Source organism: Pyrgilauda ruficollis, unplaced genomic scaffold (assembly GCF_017590135.1).
Source record: "Pyrgilauda ruficollis isolate IOZ18807 unplaced genomic scaffold, ASM1759013v1 scaffold86, whole genome shotgun sequence".
Taxonomy (NCBI): domain Eukaryota; kingdom Metazoa; phylum Chordata; class Aves; order Passeriformes; family Passeridae; genus Pyrgilauda; species Pyrgilauda ruficollis.
The window spans coordinates 2,481,484-2,507,968 of record NW_024530599.1 but is presented as its reverse complement, the minus strand read 5'-3'; the positions used below and the strand labels follow the sequence as shown (position 1 = coordinate 2,507,968).

Below are 26,485 nucleotides of genomic sequence, written 5' to 3'. Positions count from 1 at the left end.
ACATTGCTTTGGTTTCCAAGGATTTGGCTTTGAGAGCAGCAATAGATAATATAAATACATGGGAATAAATAATAAATACAATGGTAAATACATGGGAAAAGATGGGATTGCTTTAAGTGAAGCAGCTTCCAGAAGAGGGAATCTTTGAAGAGTTGCTCTCTCTGGTTGGAAGGCATAAGCCACGGGCTAAGAAAAGAACAGGATTTCACACGGAAGAAAGGAAAGTCACTGAAAACAGACTGAATTTTCTCACTGAACCTATCTTATCCTAAACATGACTTCTAAAATTAATTGAACCCAATTATCCAGGTTTTCACGTGAGGAAAAAAAGAAAAACTAAAAGAGGGAAGGGTAAAAAAGAGCTAGCAGACGTGTTGAAATGAAGTTGTAATATTTAATCAGTATTAAAACTGAGTTGGGAGCCAATCAATACCCAATAAATTCATTTTGGTGGAAAACTATTTAAATTACAGGCTATTAAAGGATTTCTCCCCTCTAGTGAATTGATGTCTCACTTCCATAGAGAACTTCTGCAGTGTTTTATTTAAAAATTCAATTAACCCTTTGATTAATGAAGCAGTAATTTGTTGTACTGACAGACGAAGATGTTACGGACTTAACTAACATTTATAATAGATCTATTTTTAAATTGTGAAGAACAGTCGTTTTAATTTTATTTTGAGAACCAGTCACTTCTCCCCAGTAGCTGGTAGCAGATCCGTGGTGCTGAAGGGCTGACATCCACTTCAGCTGCACTGAATGAACATCCCTGAGATCTGGGAAAGTTCGGCCTCCTCAGCCTCCCGTTCCCCATCCCTGCTGTGTGTGCATAATCCCAGGGACACACACACAGCCCAGCTGGAATTCAGATTGCTTTTCTGATCCAGATTATAGAAACAATTGCTGTTCTCCAAGACACTGATACAACTGGCGTTAGAGCTACAGCAAAAGATAAAGTTTCATGCAGCCATTGATCATTCCCATCTGCATAATTGTTGCTAAAACCTTGGGAGCTTCCCCAAATTTTGCATTCAACAGAGACACTTTACCCTGTACCACTGTGTTTTTGTTATGATAATTTAAAACTGACAACATTATTTTTCATGACAGAAACAGTTCATGATATTACATGAATATTAACATTTCAATAAAATATCTGCATTTTGATAAACCACAATGTTTAAAAAGTTATTAAAATAATCTGAGTCAGATTTCTTTTTTTTTTTCCCTTAAATTGCATAATACAAAGTTCCCAGTATTTCATAAGATGTTATTTTAAAATGTATGTAGGTTCCTTATTCTTCCTTTTACCACATCACAAAAATAAGAATCCCTGCATGTTGGGTTGGGTGTGAACATCACTGTAAAACTTAACAGAAGAATCAGAGAGAAGAATGTTTGTCACATATGAAAAGTTGCACCAATAATTATTCAATGAATTTAGAAGTCAACTCCAGCAGGGAAGTGTATGAGATTCCTGCTGATATTGGTCATCTGAGAAATAATGATTTATTGCTGTTCAGTGCATGCTCACTTACTTGGATACAATTTCCTGCTATGAAGTCAAAACAAACTAAGAAGTCCAAACATTTGCATGGTTCCTTCAAAACACTGGGATATAAATTGAATACTAATAAGTATGTTTACCACAGCTGATTTAGTCCATGTTCAAGAAGTGTAAAACATGTAAAACCCATAATGTTGTCAAGTTAAGCTTGTATTTCTTTTTGTTAATGTCTTAAGAGCTAAGTACTTCTCTTCATAAAATTAGAGGGAGATTCTACAATGTTCATTTTTCCAGAACATTCCTTATGTTTTCTATTACTTATCTTAATCTCCATTCACAACTTTGCTCATTTGAACGCAGCTATTTTTCACTTATAGCAAGGCATTCAGACTCTGCCTATGAAATTTTAAATTAACTCTGATTAACAGGAAAAAAAAAACCAACCAGAAACCAAACCAAACTTTCAAATTTGGCCTTTCAATTTGTGCCTTGAACTATACACACATTTGATGGCTGGATATGAAATGGGAATTAGCATATGCATGAAAAGCAGCCAGGAACCACAGTAACATAAAACATAAGAATATGCAGCACTAGACCCCAGAGACTCATCATAAACTGGACTGGAGACTAGATTACTCAAAAGAAAAGTGGAATGACCCAAAAAAAGTAGTATTTAGGGGTTTTTTTGTGAAGTACTAGAAGGCCTACTCAGACTGAATTCCAGTCTGTCCTGCATTACATACAGATCTTAATCACTGGCAGGGTCGGAAACCTTTGAAATCAGCACCCTAAAACCCAAGCACACACCCCAGCCCAAACCTCATGGTGATGGGAATGGAAGCAAGCCTTTCAGACGCTCAGAGAGCGCTGAGGCAGCTGAAGCTGCAGGCGCTCCTGTTGTGAGCAGCAGCTCTGCACTCCTGTGAGCAAAGGGCAAAGCGCTGCCGCTGATCCCCGCAGCAGCTCCTCGGGGGCTGCAGCACAGGGGATGGGAGCAGACACACCATTCCTGCTGTCTTTTTCCACACAAGCAATGCTATCGCCCCAAAGCATTTCATCAGTAACTCCAAGGCTCCTGTTTTAACGACAAAATGCACATTTGGAACCAATAAAACAAGTTTTCAAGAAAAAAGACAAGCAATGAGAAACTGTGTTGTTTTCAGTCTGTAATGCTATTCCAACCTAAAGTTGGTAGAATTAACAATTCTAAAACTCTACAGTAATGCCAGATGCTGTAGCCAGTTGTTGTTGACTATTTAAAAAAGAAAAAAAGTCATTTTGAACACATCCTGACAGTATGATGCTCTTACAACTCTTTCGTTTCTTAGACTTCCAGCTGCGAAATGATAACTGGAAGACATCTGTCCCTATATTCCAAAAATCTGTAAAGGACAAGCTTTTTATCAGACTGGTGACAGCTTTTTGTTGAAAACATAATTTCTCAGTTAATCAATTATCTATCCAATTAGATAGCTTTTTGAATAAATCCATCTTTCCAGAAAAGGGAATGACAACTCCTCAGCCTCCCACTAATATCCTACAAATATCCTAATCAGCTTCCTACAGTCATCCATGCTCTGTGAAGCAAAAGCCTGATTGGGTCTCCTTGTAATTGTGAGCCTAACTTGATCTAATAGCTCTTGCTAAGTAATAAGCTTACCAGATATCATACGAAAATTATGGCACCAAGTTGAATGCATACTTTGTACTGCTCCTGAATGAATATGAATGCCTGTTTAACTTTACTTAGCTCTTGATCCTGATTCCATTCAGCTCACAGAAGAAAAACAGTTCTTGATATTAATGCAGCAGAATCAAGTCGGCAGGCACATAACCCACTCAATTTCTGCAGAATACAGTGAAGAGTATTTAACTCTAGTTAAATTAATGCCTGTGCACTCCTAAGATTGGGTTCAAATATTTGAAATTCAAGAGCCAAATATTACAGGCTGGAAGATGACTCCATTCTGATCCAGCTGTCCTGCAGATGCTGACAGGTTTGGGTCAGGGTGACCAGATCATTCTGTCACTGAGGTGACAGGTCCTTCCACTGCAGTCACCATGCTGGAGGCTCAGACAGTGTGTCCAGTGCTGGGGGACACGTGGCAGGAGGAAAAAAGGACTTTCTGAAGAGGACAGTGATCTCCAGCCCTTCCTCCCAACTAAATGCTCTGTGGTTCCTTAAGACAGGCTTAAGCCCAGGACACCAATTGCCTTTTTAAAGCAGAACTAAATAAAAGGATTTACATAGCTCCAGTATGAGCCCACAAATAGAACTGGCTGCTCAAAAGGACCTTTCAAAGCCTTTGCTTTTTGAAATCTGATTTATTTATGCAGTCCCCCATAAAACATAATTGCCTGTGAAGTGCCAAGTGCCTAAAATTTTTACACTTCCACTTGAGATGAGAACAATCAGGCTTGGACTTAATTCCACTCACAACTGTATCCCAGGTTACCTACCTTTTCTCCTCCTCAGTTATGATTACACATGTACTTAAGAGAAACTCACAAATGAGGAGTTTTTTGATGATCATTTTAGCCTTAAAATTCACCAGAAAAGCAGGTTTTTTTCTATGTGACTCCCTTTAAGATCTTCCAGTGGTTTTTATTAAATAGAAATCTTGCCAAACATCACAGTCAGATGTTGGATACTTGTACTCCATCAGTAATTTCACTCTCACCGGTCAAACAGCAAAGTCAACCGATTGCTACTTTGTTCCACTTCCTCAAAACAGAGGGAAAAAAAATTGCAGTAGTAAGCACAAACCAGAAGCATTTGAATTTTAACTGGAACTAGTAAGATCAAAATGATCTGTGCTTACACAGCCAAGTGGAATAACACAGGGTACGAAATGACATTGGGTGAGTATTCCAAGAGTTAATGGATACCAAGGGGGACACAAATAAATTTATGTTGATATTTTGATGGAGAATTTGAAAGAGATTAGGTTTATGGTATGGTCCTGAGGGAGCCCTGACCAAGATAAGGAGTATGAGCTATGAGACTTCATTTCTGAGAATTACTTAGAAAAAATAAATAAATAAGCAGCCAGAGAAGTTTTGATGACTGGTATACAGAGACTTGTACCTGGTTTGCAGTCCTTGGGGAAGAGTTAAAAAGAGTCCAAGAAATAATGGATTTTCAAGCAAAAATGTTATATATTGAAAACAAGTGAATAGGAAATACAAAGGCAGTGGTGGAAATGAAAGCAGGACGATTCTGGTGAACCCAGAAATCCAGCAAATTGTAAATAAGACATTTAAACCAGCATGAAGACAGATTCATTGAAGTCCTTGGGATCTAAATGTCATTGTTCTATTTTTAGATGCCTGGTATTTAACTCAAAGTATGACCTGCAATAATTGATATTTAACTACTATATTCAATTTGTAAACATGATAAAAAGGAAAAGACAAGATGCCTGTTTTATAGCTGTTATGAAGATGGTTTTGCGAGGACAGTGATGAAAATTAGAAGGGTTTAGTCTACCTCCTCTGAGATAGCATACTGTACACATCAGCCCCTCACTGTCTGATTCACTAATTTGCATGAGTGCTATAATTGACAGCTTGTTAACAGCTTATTAGAGACTCAGAAACCCTGTAACAAACACCACACGAAAAATAAGAGTGGACAGAGGCTCGAGCCATAAGTGCTATTTTAATGATCCCAGCTGAAACCTGCAGATCAAACAGCGCCTCTTGATTGCAGAAGGAATAATTATGACTGGGGTGGGGCTAGAAAATCAGCAGACAGGAGTGAGAATACAGAAACAGCCACACCAGGTCAGACAAATGGTCAGTCTGCCCAGTTCCTTATCTCCAGCAGCAGCAAGCACAGGGATAGCTCCCACACACTCTCTCAGCCTCAAGCAATCTGCAACTCTGGGACTGCCTAAGCCAGGAGTGGTGTTTCATGTCTAATAGCCAGTGATGGATTTTCTTTTGCTATGAATCTCTCTAAATGCATTTTGAACCTGTGTAAAGTTTGAGCACAATTAAATGGTTTGAAATACCTTGCTACTGCAAATCCTTCTGTAGATATTATCCTAGCTCTCATTTCTGGGGGGTAGAATAAACAAACCAATTAATATGTAAGCTGCAACTCTGATTTTTTTGAACTTCTAAACGTAATGTAGTTACAACATGGCGTTACCTCAGCCCACGATGGAAAATGTCTATTAGCATGAATTGCAACATATCACATGAAAGACAATAACAGCATCATAACACATAGAGAAAGCTATTTGTATTTTCTGGTGAGGGAGTACAGAGCTACTGAATGTTGTCCTTACTTATCTTAGGATGAAAGCCTTATTATAAGCTCATTTCAGTTGAACAAATCTCTCTGGGCTCCCTGCTGAGCAAGGCATTTAAACTTTAAAGCTAAAGGCATTCATTTTGCTTTGCTGACAGTGAAAACCTTCCTGCACAAGCTCCACGATGCACATGGAAGCTTTTAGATCGCTCGGTGGCAGAATGCATTAAGGCATTTAGCTGCTTACTGCGTTTCTCTGCAGTGCACGGACATCAAAGGCATTCATTTCCACGGGCAGCAAGAGTGGACTCTTCAGAGCAACTATCATCAGCCTGCTCAGGTTTAAGTGCTCTTTAGATTCCAAATACAGAACACGGTGACAAAATATCCTGGGCAATATTTTTTCCGAGCATCCTGAACTCGCTGTTATTTCTGAGGAGTGGTCCAGGCACTGGAGAGCTGAGAGGCTCTTTGCTGGGTCATGGCACCTGATATCCATCAGCAGGGAGCAGACGCCTGTCACAGCTTCCTGATGTGCACTGTCCGTATTCCAAACAGCTCCTACTAACAAAGCTCTTTTTTGTTTCCTTTCTAAACAAAATAATGTTTTGCTCTTTCCTAGATGGTGATATCTGTCTATGAATAGTTACTGCCAAACACAAATACTGTGAAGTCTGACTACACGCTACAAAAAGGACCAAGCATTTCTGCATGCACACTCAGAAGCAAGATCTTAAAAGGTTATCTGCCGCTATATTGGGTGAATCAGAGATCAGAACCAAAGTTTAATCACATCAGTTCATCCAAGTGTAACATGACCCCAAATCAAACACCCTAACTGTAAAACTCTCTGCAATAAAAAGCAGGGCAAATAAAAAATAAAATCCTTTTCACTTTTCATCTCAGGCCTCTCTTCAATTTTACTTAGCTTAAATTTTGGCTCCAGCCTTACAATCACTAGGACCCACTGAAACCAACAGCAGCCTGCAACTTTTGATCACCTGTTCTCAGAAGCTGCTGTTATAAATGAGAAGCTTGACTGGGCCAATATTCAAGCAGCAATCAATTTATTAATTAATATGGTAAAGTATGAGCAATACAGCGCTGGGTACAGTGGGGGAGATTTCCCCGCCAACTGCACATCCATAGTTGGGGCTTACAGGTATTTATAGGGGTACTCATAATCCTTCTCAGCAGTTTCTACTCCCACAAATAAGCATGAGAGTAACTTAGTGCTAATTGTTATGAATACACAGATCAGGAAGATTAGGAAATGACTATGTGACTGCAGTGTTTATTACAGAGGCTGCAGGTAACAGCACAAAGCTCACAAAATGCAAAAATAAAGCATGAAACCAAGCCAAAATGTCACTGAAACATGGGCTGATCAATATCTGAAGAGTTAAATGCAGTAATTATGGAAATATTACCTTACCAGACTATGGGTTTAAATAGCTCTATGAAAAAGGTAAAGGCAAAACACAAAACAAAACCCCAGCAACCCCCATTATCAGTATTAGGTTACAACTTCAAGGAAGATTCTGTTCAGGTAACTCCCTACAAATAGAGTGACCTAACAACACATTTTGTTGCTTGAAAAATACCTTTATTTAGGTCTAGAAAATTAAGTATTTAAGCTATTAAGATTTATTTTTTTGAGTATTTGATATATTTTACTTTGAAGTCAAGGGACTACTTGCTAAAACTGAAGAACTGTAGAAATGGTTTTCTTACTTAACACCAGCATTAACAGCAATATTTAACTCTTCATTAATAGTAAGACTTCTACCAGTAAAACAACAAAACTGTTTTCTTGTTACTGAAAACAGCGGTGAGACCATTATTTTTCTGAATGTATTACTGCTACATGTTTTGCCTAGTGTATTAACTCTGAAAAATTAATATAACTCAAATACAAGATTATAAATTAATATAATAATTAAATTAAGAAACAAAATTTTAAACAGTAGGAAAAACCTGTTGTTCATTTAAAAAAACAAGCAATAAAGGGCTTCAGCTGTGGTAGAAAAGACTGAAACACTAAGAGAAACTTTCTAATGACAAAGAAAGCAAAGCAGAGGAAGATAGGAGTGGAATTGATCAGATCATGTGTAGAAACTGTTATGTCATAACCACGGACCTAGTAACCTTTAGAGGTCAGCCTCAGACTGCAGCTAGGAAATGTTTCTCTAATTAAAATTGGAAAGTGAAATTATTTTATGAAAATGAAAAATTGTTTTTCCTCCCAAAGCTGAAAGCAACATGTGCTAAGGAAAATCTGCTGGGGCAGACACAAGGCAGAAGCAGTTCTGTTCTCAGGACACCAGGTAGCAAACAGAGCAGTCTGAAGGATCATCCCCAGCACCTATGGATCGGGAAAAGGTCCCAGGAGGGATTGACCCTTGTGTAGTAACCACCACAGTAGTGTTTTCCTGTAAGATTAAGAATTCCTCTTACATTCCTATCATACATAAAATTCCTATCATTTAACTGCTAAAAACCTATTTAATATTTTCCTTTTCTTTACAAAAAGTTGAACTTACATAACCAATATTAAGAAAAATGAATTAACACTCCACTTTATAAAGTTTAACAAGAATTTCAGTCTGATGTTCACAAAGATTACAGATCCACAGTGCTACTGATAAACCATTTATTAGGCTCACAAAAAGAATGAGTTAACTACACAATCTGCTGTCTTTTGCCTTAGTCCACTTGCTTTTGCACTCAAGCTCTGCCTGTTACTACTTTGAAAATATATTTGTGTAATTGGCTTTAATGATTAAGAATATTACAGAGAGAGCCAACCCACAATACGTAAATGTGAAAATGGCAAGATTTTAAATTTAAATTCAAAGTGTCCAGCAGCTAAGCAGGGCAAGCTGAAAAGAGTGGGAATTGCTACAGCATTGGCCCTGATTCAACTCTCATATGCTGATTACCTACTGTAACTACCAGTAATTTTGATGGTGTTTGGCAATCTTTATTTTACTTACAAATACTTGCATAAAGGCAAAATAAGGCATTTTAAATAGCCTCAAATCATTGCAAGAATAAAACCCAGCTGTATTTACTGTCCTCCTAAAAAGGCCCTACTGCTGCTGTACCAAAATTTGTGGTGCTCCATAACTACTGAGATTGTGATACAAGATCACATTCCCTTTTACCTGACCCTATGCAATACTATTTTCTACAACTGTAAAGGAACCACACTATTATATACTATGCACTATCATATTATAATCTAAAAAGAACTGGCACAGCTACAATAAAATCATCTTTTTTTGAAGCTTGTTCTTCGTAAATTATCCAAATGCTAGCAGTTGAGGAGAGCCTTTAGTTTCTTTCCACGCTGGCACTGTAAACCCCCTCTTGTTCAAGATTCACATATCCCTCAACTTCTGTCAAAAGCAAGAACAAATTTCCTAACCAAAACTGAAAAGTCCTTGGCTTTTCAAATGACTATAAATTGCATGGCTAAGTGCATATGGCCACAGGGCTGTCACAGTTACTTTTCCTGACAATTCATCATAGCATACTAATTCTGTAATATCATTACTGTGTCTCTTCTCACTGTACTGATCCAGCCAGTTAATTTAATCAACTAATAATAGATTCAGAAATGGATGCAAAGGGCCCTAGCACTTCAAATTATATTACTAGAGATGCACAGCAGTGAAAACAATGTATTCTATACTTGCCATTAAATATAACCCCAGTAAAGTATATTGTTTAAGTATGTTGGAGATTTTCCTTTAAAAGGGAAAGAAAAAAATATTTCTACAGATTTAGAAAAGGTTCTTTCAACAAGATTAAAAAAGCAGTTTATTTCACACTAAGCATAACTTAAAATTACATTCCATTAATTTGAAGAAAAAATTATAACCAACAACTTAATCAATTATCATAATTACAGGTGAGTTACAAGGTAAAAAAACACACTGCAGGAAAGAAATACCCATCTGCAGGGGAAGCTAAAGGTGTGTGATTAACTGCAAAGTGAGCCATTCAAAAATGGACAATTAATTTTATTAAATTTTAATCTTCTCTGAAAATGTCAATGATGATTAAAACATTATTCTCCAACACCTCATACCATTTTGCATGTCATGAAGACTAATACTTAAACTTTACAGGATAAAAAAAAGTAACCCAAAATGTAAGCAAGACTAGAACGCAACTGCATCCAATTTGTCTTCTAAAACACTCGTAATCAGCGTAGCACCCTGGGAACATTTTGAATGTCCAACACAGATTTGGAGCTGATATCTGCTCACTTCTGCTATGAAATGCTCACACCCCAAAGGGCACATCCTACCAGAGGCCACAGACTGAGCATGGGAGTAGCCACACTTCGTACAACAGATCCAAAACACGCAAATGAGTGCGTGTGCGCAGCTGCAGCTGACAGCCAGACCTGTACATTCCCAAGTGCTGAAGTCCTTCAGGACCAAGGTGTTTTTGCTGTCCTGTTCTCACAGGCTGATGAGCAGCACTCTGCCACATGAGGCTGCAAGGGCAGGACTCACTGCAGCTCCTGGCTGTTCCCACTCCCAGCACAGCCCCAGGGATCACACTCACCTGAAGCTTCTGGCTGAGCTGCCTCAAGTCCCCTTTGCACTATTGGAGCAGCAAAGAGGACAAGGATGCCACTCTGGATATAGTGCATTGTGAGAAAATCATGCCCAAAAGACCCAATTTCAACCCCCACACAGAATTTTCTACTTAAGACTAAATCTAGAGGAAATGTCAATGTCAATCCAATTTATGTTTTTGGGACCTTAGACTAAAGTCAACTCTTCACTTGCTGAGGCAGTTTATGTATTGGGGTCTAAAATATGGCAAAAGGTGTGTTTCCTGATGTAAATAGAGTCAATTTTGGCAAAATTCAGTGAGCAAGGGTGATAGAGATTTATAGACTTACTCTCTGGCCATGATTCAGGAAGGCAAATGTTTAACATTTTAAAGGCAATTAGAGGCCTCCAAAACGCAATTAATCTTCTGTACCTGCCAAAGTACCCTCCCTGAAATGAGGGTGCCTGAATTCAAACTTACATTAAGTCCAGACTAAATACATATTTCTTAAAACACATTATGCAGAGTTCACCGTGTACCCTCCCTTTCAGGTGTCCAACGTCATTTGTTATTAAGAGTGACTCCAATTATGCCAACCCAGCCTAAAAGCAAGGCATCTGCTTGAGTACCATAATCTAACAAAACAAATAATTTTCCTTTCATCAATATACAACAGCTTTGTTCATTACTGGGAAACGTTAGGTGGTGAAGTATTGAGTGCTATGCATTTTACGCTTAAATCAATGTACTGTCTTGCAGTTATGCCACCTAATGTGTTTTTAAGCCATGCGCTACAGAAATCAATGTGGTTCTTATTTGATATTCAGTGTTAAGTTCAGCCTCATAAATTTAGAATTGCACTCTGTTATTTTGATGGTTATGTATTAACCATGTCCTGTAAGTTTTATGATTTTATATTCAGCCGTGCAGTAAATCACGCCAGTTATACACAAATGGCATGTGCTGAATTTACTTTTACTGTCTGTTCTAAAAGAGAAAGTAAAGGATGATTCATTTGACCTATTGGGGAAGAAAAATACAGTATATCAGATAAAATTCAGAAGGTGTATCAGTAGAAAAATTAGGCTCCATATAATTTAACTGGGTCTTTTCTGAGACAAACTGATTTGCAGCAGATAAATGTGTTTGATATACTTCATCTTACCAATATTTTACACAGGAACAGTCACACAACAGTTGATCATTCTCTGGAACACATCTAGCAGGTGCTATGCTACTGTATAGAAATCTAATGCTACTGTAAAATGATTTTAAAAAACAGTGGATATGTACATACAGAACAAAACTCAAGCCCTTTCCCAGCAGCCTGTGAAATGTTTTAATAATGGGGAAAAAAAGTCTTAATTTTTTTTAAGTATCCAAATAATTTTTTTCTTGTCAAAGTATAAGATGCCAGAAAACAAATGCTCTCCAAGACATGCTTTTTTAAGAGGAAATTTTGGTTTTATTTCTATTTGCAATTGAATGTCTTGCCATGAAACAAACAACAGGTTCCTAGATCAGGTGGAAATATAAGGACAATTTACTCATTTCATTAAGTATAGTAAGACAGTGCAATGCCCCTAGTGAGAGAGAAGATTACTGATGCAGCCAAGTTCCTCTGCTGTCTTCCACATTCTCAGGTCAAATCCTGGTACTAAAATCCTTTCCTGATACAGACAGGAACGACCATTTAAAATCATGGTGTGCAGCACTGTAATTTTAGTTTTTTTCTGAAGCCACTAAAGTTTAAAAACTAAATGTTTAAGAATCACAGGACAGACTGTGTGCTTACAGCAATTCAAATAACATGAAATAATGTATCTACAGTGTAGTCCAGGAAAAAAACCAATAAATATTTATTTTAAAACTAGTGATGTATACACTGGACATTCACATGGATTTCTGACTGCTCAGACCTCAACAGTTCATTGCTAAATCAGAATAAAATCATGTTAATTTATGCCCACCCAGTGGGCTGGAGTGCCCTGACTCCAGGGAAGGAGGAGCTGAGGTCTGCCCACCGCTCACCTTGTCTAAGTTTCTGGGAGCCGAGTCCTGCACTTTGCAAAGGAAGGCATTCAGAACACCTCATTCCACCTATTCTCTTACCATTTTCTCTGCAGAAGGAAAGAAAACCCTCTTCACCACCAGCACACCTGCCTCAGTGCCAGCACCACAGCCCAGAGCAGCCCTGCCTCAGGCAGTGCCCCTGCCACAGGGTGCCACTTCAGGGCTTGGACGTTGTCTACAATGCTCATTTATGTATCCAAGGTCATTAAAACTCTCTTCTACCACACACAGCAATGCATTATATCCATCTTTTTTAATCTTTGCTTCTCAGTGGGAGAGCTCTGTGCTTTAAAATCTGCAATGTCTCTTTTTTTCCTCCTTCCTACCATGGGAAAAGATTTCCAGCAGCCATTAGCTACAGCCATTTTCACATCTCATTTTAACAAGCTATAAAAGCAGAACAACATGCCAATTACATGAAATAAATAAAATGAGTGGGTACAAGATGGCTAAGAAAACCTCTTGCACTGAATATATTTGTTAGAGAGTGTATTAGAGTTTCACTAATGCATTTATAATCCTGTAGAACAGTCTGGCACATCTGCATCTTCAGTACAACAGAACGGCAAAGATGATAGAATCCTCAGAGAATTTCTATTTGAAATAATTTTAGATCTGTTTTATGTATACCAAGGAAGCTGCCAGTCAATCTGATCTTCAAACACGCTGAACTCCACAGAGGGAATTCTAGTAAACTGCAGACTGTTCACCTAAATGCATTTATTTCAGCAACATGAAAACTAGTAGCTGTTTGGCTAATAATATGTTGCACATTTGGAACTTTGTTAAATACCTTAATTGTGTAGCACAGAATAAGGCAGTTAATTTACACAAAAGGACACAGAGGTGAATTCTATGTCTACATCTTTGAACAAAATAAGTAAATTCACTGAACATATGGCTTATTAAATTTAATAGTTCCTCTCCAAGATGATTCTGATTGCCATGTTTTGAAAGATAGGATTTTAAAAAAATTTCTTTTGGATATTTGCCGTTAAGCAGATATGCCATCTGTCTCTCCAAATGAAAAGAAACTCAAGACTTTGATTACTATTTTTCTAACCAAGATTTAGGGTAATGTATTTCTAGTACACTGATTAACTAGATCTGACATCACATCTTGGACCTGCTTATTATTCTTTTTCAAAGAACTACCCACATACGTGCCCAAATGTACTACATGATGAGTGATGAGAGAAGCATAAGGAAGCACCATCACCTCTCGCATCACTTTCAAGCTCTGCTGGTGACACCGTGTTATTCAAACAGGCATCTTGTATTTTCACTCCAGTTTTAAGGACACAGATGTCTAAAGCATAACATAACGCTCCAAACTGGACTTGGAATTTCTGTCAGAAAATGCTAAAAGAAGAGAAAATAAAAAAGGAAGCCACTTGCAAATTTCATTGTAAAAGTCTATTGCAAACAGGATGCTTGACTGAGCAGGTCACACAAATTCTGTATATCAAGGGAAAAAGTCTAAGCCTGACAGTATGCCAAATTCTTGTAATTTGCATATTTTGTACTTCAGATCCTCAGAAGCCCAGCTCACTTTTCCTGTCTAGTTATTTTCCAGGGAAATCTTTTTTCGCCAGTAGCCTTCAAGCCCATACAAGCAGTAACTCACCTGTGTCTGAACAAAAACGATTCTTTCCTTCCCACTGATAAATGTACAGATTGTGCATCTACTTCCTAAGTCACTGAGTGTCTGTTTCAAACCCTGTATGAAGTGGGAGAGCAGCCAGGAGCAGCAATCAATGGACTAATGGCCCCTGCCCAGCCACGGGGACCTGGGGGATAACTCGGCATTGCTGCTGCAGGAGCACTGCAGGGGGGGGTTCTGGCTCACAGGTGAGCACATGCCCCCTGAAATCACAGGCAGCCTCAGCTCTGACTCTGGGGCACATTGTGTTCAGCACTTCAGAACAGAGCTGAACAAAAATAAACCAGTGATGTACAGTGGTGGGCATGGCAGAAATCCACAACAAATAAAACAAAAAAAAAAAAAAAAAAAAAAAAAAAAGCCAAACCAAAACCACAAACCAGGTTACAGCACTCAACTGCTATGTATATTACCAAAGTCCTATGACTTTCTGCTACAACACTTGCCTGCTGTATCAATCACAGTATTAATCAAAGCACTTTTGAATGAGAGATGGACTCCTAACCCAGCCCTGGCTCCCAACCCAGCCCTCACTCCTAATCCAATCCTTCCTAACCCAGCCTTGGCTCCTAACCCACGCTGTGTCCCTCAAACAGTGAAAGCTCCACGTGGCACTGTCCCCTGTGCCCTGGCCATCATCTCTGTGATACTGCCTTTTCTGGACACCGTAGACAGAAATGGGTTATACAAGGGTTGTAAAGATTTAACAGAAATGGTCTTAAAAACTGCATTTCAAGCTATTTTTTTTTTTTCATTTGTGCTGGGACAGCCCAGCCAAAGCAGGGGCTGCTGTATCCCTCAGGCAGGCTGCCTCCTCTGCCTGAGGAGCTCTGGGTAACACTGGCACAAGGTACCAGCACAGGAACACTTTCACATGTTACCTTTGCAAGAAGCACCTACAGCAATAAGGCTGAAGCATTTTGTAATGCAGTTCAATGAAGTATGTAAGTAATATATAACCCCACAGGGGTCAAAGCTGTGATACAGTTGGACAAACAGGACATGGGAAAATGTGTGAGAACCAAAACCTGACAGATAAAGAGTTGCAAAACAAGCAGCAAACATGTCCAGAGAACCATGTCAAAAGGAAGATGTATTATGCTAGGATGAGATGAGATCCGTGCTCTTTTGGAGGAGAAGGACCAGGAAAACACTGAGGAAGGGGGAGGTCAAGCAGGGAAGGCACAGCTGCTCACTGGTCCCACTCCCCACTGACAGCAGCAATGCTCAGAGGCTCGGGAGACACCACCCCAGGAGTGACTGAAGCCCGTGTGGTGAGAGCACTTCAGGTGCTGCCTGCTGCAGTCCCAGGTGAGAGCGCACCTGGGCGACCAATAATCCTTAGGTAACAAAATTACCCTGAGAGAATTTTTCTTTCAAATGTTTCATTCAGATTGTGAAGCAGAACTCAAGCACTTGTTCAACATACATGAATTTAGCTGTTTAAGCTAAGTTCATGTAAATTTAGCTATTTTAGCTACTGCTAAAAAAGGCTGCTTGGCAAGGGCTCTGTATTAGCACCTCAGTAACAGCAGCTAAAACACATTTACCTAATGGGATGGAGCTTTCACAGAAACTCCTGTACAAAATGATCACAATTCACTTACTGGACTTTATGCTTCAATTAGATAAGAAAGAGTCTATAAAAAATATTGCCTTTGACATTTTAATGCCTCAGACTTCTGATACTCTCTAAAAGATAAGTCAGTATTTTCAGACCATCAGGATACAGAACAAACTACATCAGGTTTGCAGCCATTCTCCAGACTGGTGAATGCTTTATTGGGCACAAATAAATGGAGGATGGACTTCACACTGAGCACTGCTGGAGCTGTGCAGCCTTATTCCAGGTTCCAGACCTACAACCATCAGATTTTTGTAGCATTACCATGAATTCAGTTTCTATGCAGGCAAACTAGAACTTTCCTTCATTATTATTGATCAATTACAATAATGAAGTTGCTCTCTGATTATTTCTCAAAATCCTTTGTATTGTTTCATTAAAGCTTACAGACTTGCAGAACCAAGATTTTAGCTTCTGATACTTGAAGAATGTTCAAGAATGTTCCTTTGAATGCTGAGATGTACTAAACTCGATTACAACCTATTGTGGTTACAACACAAGCATCATAACAGCTCAGAGACTTGTAGAAGTCAGCCTTTCATAAATAAGTAAAATAGATCTTGAAAATTAGATAGACCGTAATAAAGACTATAAATTTAATTACAGTGTATTTTTGTTTTGGGGGCATGTTTTGTTTTGGGTATGGCTTATCTATGAATCTGATGTCAGATTCTCCAATATACTCTCCTTTCCTGCTGCTGGCTTTTCTTGCAGCTGATCTGTTAGAACAGGTTTCACTATAGTTGTATTCTAATGCAAAAAATATTAACTAACCAAATGATAAATGCATTCACAACTGCATTTAAAGCATGAATGAGTCATATACATGCTCACACATGAAATCTGAAACAGAAATTATCATAGTGTGAGGTGTTTTGGTCCAGCATTTCTTTTAGATACATATGTCTAGTTGCTCTGAAAATCTGTCGGGGTTTTATTAAATAGCTTTTTTTTTTTCACAGTTAGAGAGTCAAGTCTGTTAGAATTCCTGTCAGAAAGACACAACTTTGGTTCATGCTGATGTATGCTAGCTGATTAATTTCAGCTCTTAGCATCATTTTGGGTTGGTGCTCTTCAGGGGAGTGAGGAAGGCAGAACCGCGTTCCCCGGCTGAGCCCGCAGTGCCCAGGAGGGCCGGGAGGCACCAAAGGCTCCTGAGCAGCCCCTGCACACCCTGACTGCCACACAGCCTGTCACAGCACCCAGCACCTCTGCAAACACAGCACAGTGGCTGAGAAAAGGAGCTTTTGAGCCCGTACCAATTTCCCCTCACCACGCTCCCTGTGACCCAGCTGAGATTTGTGAGAGGTGCCTGTTCCAGCTCTGTCTGCTGCTTCACAGCCAGCAGGGTGTCTGTGTCTACACTAATTTCAAAGTCACCGTCTTCCTTCTCTCTCCTTGCGCAAGTTTGTACGTCTTTATAATGCCTTCTGATTAATTTATCACATAGTAAAGATTTTTAAAAAATCATTATCCTTTTGATCTAAAAATCCTTATATTTCATCTTTAATATGTTCTTTTGAGAGGTTCTTTCTGGAGAACTTGCCACATATGTTCTACTCCTCTGAGACATAACAGTGAAACTCAAGAAATACTTCAAATCACATCTAAAATGGTTTGAAAAGATTTTGTTTGCAGAAAAAAAAAGCAACATTTCTTTCAGGCAAAATTAGAGTATATTGCAGTGCATATGGCACAAGAAGACTAACAAAAAGGAAATACATGAAACCAATATTTGAAAGAGTGTCAAAATTTATCACCACAGAAGTGATCTGAAGCATTTTTAACATTCCATTACTTCATGAACTAGACTCAAATAAGGAGGGACGAAAGTCAGGAAAAGAAAAATATTGATTTCTTCAGATCATTTTTCTAAGATGATCATTATTTTTGTAAGATGATCTGTTCCTCCATTTGTTTTAAGCCATGCAAAGAATTCATCAGATGCAGAGAAAGAGAATAACCCCCACTTTGCACATTAATACTGTAATATTCTGCTTTATAAAGAATGCTTTTAAGCCATCACGTGTCAAACAAGACTAGGAGATTATCTGGAACCACATTAATGTCTCAAGCTCAAGGCACTATGTTACATTAGAAAAAATGTAGGAAAGTGGAATAAATTATCTTTCAGACAAAGACAGGCAAATGCCATAATATTTTTACCAGGATTGAAAATGATGGGGGGAAAAGATGGTGAAAAGTATGAGGCTGATGGGGAAATGGGGCTCCTAAGCTTTGCTGCAGCTGTGTGGTTTGCCACCTTCTCAGAAAGGCTGGTGTCTCTGATCAGGCTGTGGGAGCTTGCCTTGTCTTGTGCAAAACACTGTCCTTAGAGACCACCTTCTTTTTGAAAGCTGAAGTTTCATTCTGTTGTTCATTCTGCACATGGGAGGGAGGAGATAAATCATATCCCAATAAGGCTGTTCATTTTATGGGAATGTATTAGAGCACCATGCTCCTACCGGGTAAACCCATGAATTCCCTTTGCTCCATCTCTTACATGTTAGACATGTAAGACAATTAGATAAGAAAACCCTTGTGTGCTGTTACCTAGACTTAATAACACCAGCTGGCACTTCTCACTTCTCACCCTAACCTGAGAGGCTGAACAGAGCCTACCATTAGCATGCACCTTCATACACCGCAGCTTTTACTCTGGACTCCTTAAGCCAAACCTCTGTAGGTACCTCATAAGTTTGGTTATGCTAGTTTAAAAACAAACAAAAAACAACAAGAAAACCCCAACAACCACCAGAACACCAAAAAAAAAAAAAAAAAACCCACAAAAAAAAAAACAAAAAACAAAAAAAAAACCAAAAAAAAAACCCCACAACAACCTAGAAAAAACCCTTTAATATAAAATATCAGGGAACTGAGCAAAGCCAGAAAAAACATAGTGATGCCTGCTCTACCTCCTTTCCTCTTCACCATGTAGAATTGTTTATCTTCGTGATGATGACTGTGAAGTCCTCAGAATTCTGTCCAAAGCCTCCCCCTCAGCTCCAGCCCTTCAAGCTGAAGCACTGCAGTACTGGCTGTTCCCAGAGAGTTTTCTCAGGATCTTTAGCAAAACAGCTGGACTGATGATAACAGAAAACACTGATTATTAATGTCTGCCTGCTGTGGTTATAGGTCAGTCTCCTAACATTTATCACAGGTCTCTTTTTCTTTTTTCCTTAGAAAAACCCCAAACCCCCATATAATTGTAATCACACTAGACTGTCTTCATCTGTCCTGCTACCTAGAAAAGCGAAATTAAATTAATTAATTCAAACCACACCAAAAAAAAAAAAAATAGGTGAACACATATGAGAAATTCTGCTTTAAATGAACAGAAACTTACATTTGGAAAGATTAGATGGCACTCTGTCACCCACAAGAGCTGATGCTGGGCTCCATTATGAACAGAGTGTCTTTTTTAGTGTGAAGGACATTTAGCCCACAAATAGGGAGTCTTCAGGGGACAGGACAGGGAGTCCTGATTGAGACAGAGGACACACTTGGAGGGTGATTCAATCCCAAAATTTAGGACTAAATTGAATATGCATACCCATCTTCAAATACTCTCAGGGAAGTCAAATTATAGGTTAAGAAATAAAGTATCTGAAAGAATTAAATGTGGCTAAGTATCACAACAGAAGTGGTCTTGAAATATGCAGTAATTATCCAGAAAATTAGAACTGGCAAATGAATATAGATGATTGAGACTCAAGGAGCCTTTGAGAAGCTGCCCAGGGATATACTGACAGGACTGGGCCCATAAGGATTATTATTTCACTATTTAATACTGAAAATGTGGAGAACTCTGTGAAAGAAGAAAATGAACTGATTTACATATATTATTAGCTTCAGAAATACAGATTGGAAAGTTTGCTACACTAAAAGAGGCTTTAAAGTGAACCTGAATTTATATAGATATTAACTTTCAGAACTTATTCTCTGAATTGCTCTAGGCTGCTTTTGCAGAGCAGCACACCCAGCACACAAGGTGAGCAGATGGTTTGGATGGCAGATTCCTACTTCCAAGGAACCTCCATGGACTCCTTTTTCCTTTGCCCCTCTGGTCAGAGTCCTAACCTTGACTTTCTGTGCACTGAACAAAACTGATCAGAAAGAACTTTTTAACACAAGAGTCAGTGATGTCCTGTTTCACTGAGCAAAAGAAGTCTAAATAGGAAAAAAAATAAAAGAACTACAACAGACAAACTCCAGTCACTTAAGCAATTACAGCCATCCCTTGTTTTGTCCATATCCACACAGTGTAATATAGCTGGAGGGTACAGTATTATGTGGGAGATATAAATAGCACACGCCTCCTTAAAATAATTCCCCTCCTAAAGAAAACTGGAAAGAGGAGTAACTTCACTGTAATTCATCTCATTTCAAGTTTACTAAATATAAGTGTTCTGTGGAAAACTGATAAACCTATTTATCTAGTGTCACTCAAGTTAAAAAACAAAATAAATTTCCCCAGGAATCATGATTACTCATTCTTACAACTCAGCATCTGAGGAAACAGAAGCTATATTTTCACTCTTGAACGCTAATTTGATGCTGAGAAAAGTCCCTTAACCATTTGTGTGAAAAAATCCAACTGCTACCTTTCAATATTTCTGAATGACAGTCATGGCTCTGAGCAAACAAATGATGCTCACATATTGTGCCTTGCCTACAGGCATGTTGCTGTAATGGAATGATATTCTGCCTTTTTACAAGATGGTATCTCAGTTTCAATAGGGCAAACATGGCAAGGAAGTTTCGGTTTCCATGGGTTCCTTGGACTTTCAGGCAAATACAATTTCACCCACTCAGTGATGATCTTCTCCCATCAGCAACATGCTACTGAAAAGCCTGAATGACTTGAACAGTCAGCAGTTCCTGAGATATTTATAACAACTTCAGAAACCACAAAAGTCATCCTTCCCACTGAATAGCTGCTCAGCTGCAAGAGAGATGCTATTTGAAGGCCCTCAATAATACTAGCAGGCTTCTTAATAAAATGAAAACTAAAAAACTACCAAAGTGTCTTCTTCCATCTCAGCCTGTAGGAAATCAAGCTTGATAAGTTCATATTTTTTTATTTCATTTACCCAGATTGCTGCATATGTATTTGGGAGCCCAGAAAAATATCAAAGGACAGAAGGTGTAAATATGAGTTGGTATTGCATCTAAATACAGTCTGATATGCTCTGGGGATGAACTGTACTTGTGATGCGTTCCAGGAATCATGTTTCCTTGAGTCCAGCTTGTGTAAATCTCTCTTTCAGACCTGAGCACAGATGGACAATCACAGTGCAAGCACAGACTAATGAACAAATAGTGCATACAAGCCTCAGGATCTTACACATGCTCAATATTAGAGCAGGTGCCTCCAGGAGCCAGCCTGGAATACACTAGCAACTAACTTTGTAGTAACTACACCTCCTTCTGGGATTTTATTCACAAATAAAACTGCCTCTTCCTCTGACACCTGTGCTGTTCTGCTGCACAGTACTAAGCATCCAGAAACTTGCGGTTATTTTCAGGGTAAGAAATGAGTTTGTACACCTCTACAGTGTAAATGGTGCTGATGAAATGCAAGAAACCCAAATGGACACCCTGTTTTAGCACTAGGTTGTTCCAACTACTGTTTCAATCTACACATAGCTCTTTTGCCAGTTTTTTTCCATATGGCCACTTTATGCCCATTTCTTTACACAACTAAAAGGAGAGGTACCAATAGAAGCAGTGCCTCTTCCAAAAATCAGTGGGTTTAGCACACAAACATAGAATCACAGCAGTGGCACCCTCTGATGACAAAGAGAAGCACATAATGGGGGTCAATTATTTGGGCTGGGAAAAACATTTAAAGTTACTTCACATAAATCTTCACATGGGCAGGAGTCCTACTAGAAGTTGAAAAATGTAGGGAGTTAGCTTTAAGAACTATGATAACAAGCCTCCCAGAGGAGGTAACTTTAGGAAAAGACAAGTTCTTTGAGGTACTTCCATCTCCCCAGTACCTTCACATCTTTCTTTTATGGGTTTAGCCTAATCTGATGTTCTTGAGCCATGAGACAGACAAAATAAAAATTGAAAAAATGGTCCTCTACTTTTACCAGAGATAGTGTTTCCTGTTCACAGATGGTTAAGACTTCAGCATGGTCTCTGTGGTGCTACCAACAGCTTTTGAAGTGTTGAAGAACTTTGATGAGAGGTCTGCGAGCCAAAGACTGAACAGGCAAGTGGACAAACAGCTGCTCACGAGAAACCTCTCACTTGATTTGAGAGGCAGAGCTTCAGCCTTCCTGAATCACTGCCAATCATCCCCTGAGCTTCTTACAGGAAGAGTGTAGAGAAGAGAGTCAGCGATTTCAAATGCTACAGAGAGGCTGAACAAATAGATAAAAGTACTTCCCTTATCACTGCCAAGGAAGAAGAGTGTCATAGAACTTGTAAAAGCTTAAATTAAGCAGGAAGTTGTTTTTAACCTGTGTGAAATATAAGGAAATTAAAAGTGAAGAAAAAAGTTAATTTTCAGGTTGCTCCTATAGTATCTGAGAGAAGCCATTCAATTCTGCCAGGAGCTTCTGCAAAAAGTCACAAAAGAACATTTTATGGATAAAAACCACCCAACAAAAACCCCAAACAACACCACCAACAAAATTGGCTTATTAATTAGATTTTCTCTCCTTTGACCAGAGAACGGAACAGAACTTAGGAAGCATCTTTTATAACTTACTATTTAAGAGCTAAGTGAAAAAAGCTTTATAATAAAAAAGAGTAAAAAAATAATAATCTCTTTCAAAACTCATTAGTTATGGAATAATTCAGTTTTCAAAAAGCTCTATTTATTCCAATATATATATATATGAAATCTTACCTATCCATTTTCCATGTGAAGGGGAATTCTACCCTACCTGAGTAGGACGTGACACTTCAACACCACATTAACAATCAATTCAAACCCATTGCCTTTGACAAGCTGACAGATCCCTTGAAAAGAACAGTGTGCAGAGTGTAAACACAAAGCACATCCCACGTAATATTTAGAAAATGTAATGACACTTAAAGAGCCACCTACATGTCACTTTACACATGTGACAGTAGGCATTCACTGCAGCACCTGGGCTGATTGGCCAGACCCAGGCTGAGCTTTATAAAGGAAGTATTGACTAGAAAAAGCAGTGTGTACCTTGATGTAATTATGCAGTAATCAGTGAAGTATGCAAGTATTTGTAATTAGGGAGATTATTAATAGTGGGATACCGTACATGAGGAAAGGTACCAGTCTCTGGTGTGACGAATTTAGAGGAAGCTTTTGGTAAAATTTCTCATTTTGAAAGGCAAGACAAAACACATTCAGAGTATGGATTCCTGTGATCTGTGCTTCAGTTTACAAGAGAAAAGTAAAATACTTAGGTTTTGTTTCACTTTATTAAATTTAGTTAAACACCAAGCACAGACAAACCTGCAAACCCTCCTGCAAAGGTTTTATCATTCATCAGCCACACACAATGCATTTAGCACCAAGCTGGATTGACTTTATCAGACACACATCTCTTTTATAGAAAAGAATAAAAAGGCATTATTCTAACTCAGTTATGGTTTGAACAAAGGCGCTGCTGCTTGCTTACCTGGGTGACCTATATCATCTAAGTTTTCTTTTATAAAACTAATAATTGACAAACTGAATAATGTGCTGTAATGGAGTTCTTGTTAAACAGTTTCATCATTTCTCTACTAGATGGAAAGGCTCATGATTAAATAATAATTGAAAAATCTTGTGGTTATTTTGAGAGGTTTTTTTTAAAAGCTTTCCATGTTGTGACCTTCACACAGTGATGTAGATACAGCTGCAGGCAAAAGCTCTTTCCTTAGAATTCAGGAAAAAGGAAGATCCCAGCTAACCTCAGCAGTTTATGCACCCAGCTGCTGCAGTATTTTCCTGATAGCCTTAATTCACCAGCCTATATTTCTGTTTTCCTCAGTTTCCTGGCTTAATATCGGCCTTCAATTCCTCGGTCTCAATTCCTGATTGCCTTAGTTCATTTGATTATGAGGGGGGCATTCACATTATCCAAAAAAAACATCATGAAGAGAGGGACTGCAAACAGGATACAGCTTCAGCAGGCTCTTGAATGGGATATGGACAAAAAGCCCAATGATGCTGTGCCAGAGCAGGGCACAGAATGTGGGACCGGAGTCACCTCAGAGGAAATGGAAAATTTTCCAGGTGCTGAAGCCCTGACTGACATAAACTGGGGAGAACAGCATGGACATTCATGGTGCAAGACCTCACCTCACTATATACAGGAGGATTTTTGGGTTTGGTTTGGGATATTTGTGGGCTTTAATGGGTTTTCTGCTTGTTTGTTTTAGCATTCCATCCATTCCTCCTGTAATCATGTGTGCTAGAAACACCTGTATCTCTGAGAGGATGAAACCCAAGATCCTATTGCACATCTCCCAGGTCAACACTGACCTGAATGGAAAATCTAATGGCTACCCGAGTGCTCAATGTCAGCTACAAGCAACTCAATATCAAGATGGCATTTGGGTTTACTCTGTTGGGCCACCAAAGCACAGCTGTCTTGCCACATCTCCATCCTTAATCTCTAGAATATCATCAAGCACTCTGTTCCAGATAGTATTTATTGAGCTTTTTCAATATATACCAGACAGTGTAGCAGTAATTCATCACATCATCCTGCCAACCTACACTACAATCTTGCTGGGTTATATTAAAATTGCAACAAATGTTTAAGCTTTTTAATACTGTCATTTCATATTCCTGTCTTACACAAGGCTTTAAAGTTTACCAGCGCTACATATCCACTTTTTGTCCTTAACCCCATCATCTAGACTCTCTCTGCACTGAATACATAAGCCATTTACCTGGACCAAATTGAGTTTATGTGTAGTTAAGTCTTTAAAAGTCATTCCTGCTAGTCAATTCCCTCATTAGGAAACCACTTCCTATCAGAAGTGCCCTCAGGTTTTGAGAGCACATCAAAATTGGATCCACTTAAGCAACCGAGCTTTGATACTGCACTTAATGACTTTCTAAATTTGTCATTTACAAAGTACTTTACAAGCCTTCCTGAAGAAGAGCTGAAGCCTGCCCATGCAGGAGCTCACCTCCCCAGCTCTCCTCCTTCAGGAGCCTGGGTGATGTGTGACGTGTGCAATGCCATTTTCTGAGTGTATGACATTTCATTTAAATCCCATCATTTCCTTGGGACCATCTGGCCACTTTCTCAGCTAGGAACAGATCTCACAACTGTGACAGCTCTTCCTCTCTCCTCTCTCAGAGCGGTGCCTCCTGTTGTTCCCAAGCTACCTGGGTTGCTCCGGGAGAGAAACAGGCACAACATTCCCAGACAGTTCTCCCTACAGAAACCAGCACTCCACTATGCCATATAGAACAAGTCTGCATCTTCCCTGCTGTTCCTTGTACCCAAAATATCAATATATTATCCCAAAATTATGAGGGCATATTATGTTTCCCACACACATGCAGTTGACGATGACACAGACCTGCTCCAACTGCATCACCACTATTTAAACATTCCCTTTTAACAAGGAAAGTATTTCCTGTTGGTGAAAATGAGTATTTCTTGGTGGGGAACTTTTAGCATCTCCCACTTGTTTAACCCAAACAGAATTCTGGGACCAACAACATAAAAAGCTTTTACTTTCTACTCCCTTACAACTCAGACACATTAGCATGCATACGACAAACCCAAAATAGTCTCAAGAGTAGAACCACAGTGTTGCTATAATCTTTCCTGCAAATTATGAAGTGTGAAATAGAAAGCTGAAAAAAAATTAAAAAATGAAATATTGATAACAACATGTCAAAATTACAACAGTAAAAGTAAGAAAATAAACTCCTTGGCTGTCATCTGTCTGGTGCCTTTTTGTAAACTACTCTGATGCAATAACATCTCTTTTCTATTGTAATTCCAAGTTTGCTATTCAACAACATCCCAGGAAAAGCTCAGATTATACTGCTCATAAAATTGAAACAATGATAAACTGTGAGGTCAGTTTAAATTAGGAGGTGGGGTTATGTTTCGATTTTAAGATTTACAGATGCATTTAAGAAGTTACTGTAGGAAATTGCCATTGAAAACGTCACACCAGGGAAAAAAAGAAAAAAAAACACCAACCTAATTTTTCATGAGATTCAATCAGAAGTACAACAAAAACACAGTTTTTAATATTTTACATTACAATTTTTCCAACTCCATTTTCTTTATTTCTGGCACTCTTTCATTTAGTAAGTGATATGCACATAAGGTATTGTCTGATACTCAACTTTTAATTACTACAATAAAAAGCACCACCAAAGCAATATGGAAAAAATAGTCACAGTCATTACCACCAGAATGTCTAAAAGAGCAAACACTGATGGGTATTGAACCTGAAAATATCAGTGCAACACATTATCTATCCAGTATATACAATTGAAAAAGTAAATATATACAGTATAAATATACAGTAGAAAAAGTGCTAAGGGAACAACCTTCTACGAAAAAAAAAGTCCCAACACCATTTCTAGATTTTCTCTTTCACAACAGAAGAAAAGCAGGATCTAGATTCACATCAAACTGAAAACCCTCCTTCTGGGTTCATTTTGAGCCAACGAGTTAATTTCAGCACACAAACCAAGATTTGCCCTGAGTTTACACCCTACTGTTCCATCCTCCTTTCCTCTACCTAAGATTATCTTTTCTCTGTTCAGCTTTTCAGTCCCATCTGCCTTATGTCACTTGAATTTCACTGCTTTCCTAA

The 26,485-nt window shown here is 38.6% G+C and overlaps 1 protein-coding gene across 4 annotated transcripts in view; it reads right to left on the bottom strand.

The window, feature by feature from the left end:
* Window positions 1-26,485, bottom strand: part of TENM2 (teneurin transmembrane protein 2) — a 479,299-nt gene that overhangs the window by 413,880 nt on the left and 38,934 nt on the right. The gene's annotated exons all lie outside the window — the stretch shown is intronic.